This window comes from Nematolebias whitei, chromosome 19 (genome assembly GCF_014905685.2).
Source record: "Nematolebias whitei isolate Nwh7 chromosome 19, NemWhi1, whole genome shotgun sequence".
Lineage (NCBI taxonomy): Eukaryota > Metazoa > Chordata > Actinopteri > Cyprinodontiformes > Rivulidae > Nematolebias > Nematolebias whitei.
Window position 1 is genome coordinate 2,018,861 of NC_056516.1, and position 1,718 is coordinate 2,020,578.

General features: G+C 41.1%; 1 protein-coding gene across 1 annotated transcript in view; it reads left to right on the forward strand.

Annotated features, from left to right (window-relative positions):
• LOC119426016 (collagen alpha-1(I) chain) overlaps positions 1-1,718 on the forward strand; it is a 62,062-nt gene that overhangs the window by 58,658 nt on the left and 1,686 nt on the right. The window lies entirely within an intron of this gene.

The window sequence follows — 1,718 nt, forward strand, 5'->3', positions numbered from 1 at the left end:
TCATTCAAAGACAGAAAATCAGAAAATGCATAATTACTCTGTAACAGACCTTAACATGAATTCTAACTTTGCATGAGGATTAAAAATCATTATTACTGTTTCACAGTTAATTAAAAATGATTAGTTCACTGCAGCATCTAAAATGGTTTGAACTAAAAACACTTTGATTATCAAATATTTGTAAAATAGTAATGATAATAGAAAAGAGAGTGTTCTTTCACTTGATTAAAGAAAGTCTCAGGATGGGTCAATCTGTATTTCTGGATTCAAATCAATGAAATGACAGTTTCTGTCCCATAAGGTGCCTAAGGTCAAGGTTTTGACATCAGGCCTAGTTCACTACAGAGACATGGACAAAAAGACAGGAGAAAGAACTGAAAGTGGCAGAAATGAAAATGTTGAGGTTCTCCTTAGGAGTGACAAGGATGGATAATATTAGGAATGAGATGATCAGAGGTACAGCACAGGTTGAACAACTGGGAGATAAAGTTAGAGAGGACACACTGAGATGGTTTGGAGACGCAGAGAGGAGATACAGTATATTGATGCAGTTAGAGAGGATGTTAAGGTTGTTCGAGTGAGAACAGAGGATGCAGAGAACAGAGTGAGATGGAGGAAGATGCCTCGCTGTTACGACCCCTGAAGAGGGAAAAGCTGAAAGAGGAAGAGGAAGAAGGACTTGCTCATTAAAATCCATCATATAGGGGGCACAGATTGCAGAAGATTTATCAGTGGAAAAAACCTGCACAGCCAGAGAATTGAGCACCTATGGAGGGATGTTTGGACAGTACCTCTTCCTCCCAAGGTGCAAGGCTGATTTGGCCAAGTTTTCTGCAGGATGGAATCTCCGTCCCATCAGGACAAAGTGTAGCCATTCTCCAAACCAGCTGTGGGGACCAGGGATGCTGCAACAGCCCATCAGAGAGCCAGAGATGTCTGAGGAAAATGTGGCAGGATTACAAATTGAGGCTATTCATTGGGAGAGGTCAGGGCCATCCCATCATGCCAACACAGGTGTCATTGTGGCAGAAATGGAATGCCCACTGAATGCCGAAGATATTGAATCACTATGCCGCGCCGTTAATCCACTCGTGCCTTCATCCAGATTTGAAAGAGACATTTATTTAACCATGCTCTCACACGCTCTGCACTTACATCACCATTATTGACAGTCATCGCTCATCTCTGGAGTCACATAAATGGTAAATGGACTATACTTATATAGCACCTTTCTATTTTATTGAGATACTCAAAGTGCTTTCCACAACAATCTGTGTCTCATTTACCCATTCATACAGCTCTATACTAGATCTCTACAAAGCTTCTCTACAAAGCTAATTGAGCAAATCATTCTAAAGAGACTAATCAGAGCTTTATCACATTCATACACTGATGGACACACATCAGAGGCAATGAGGGGTTCAGTGTCTTGCCCAGGGACACTTCGACATGTGACTGCTGGTGGATTCGAACCCCCAACTCTCGCTTTGGAGGACGACCGCTCTAACCACTCAGCCACAGCCGCCCCACATGTGGCTCTTTGGTTCCTCTGCAGTGGCTCTTTTAAGCTTTGACCAAAACGAGCATAAAACTGAATTTGAACAATAAAATAAAGCTGGTTTTAGCAGTTTTCTCTTTTCAGTTTTTTTTTTTTTTGTTGTACTTTCTTTTGCAAATATAGCATTACTAGAACTAATACAAGGAGTAATACACTCAAT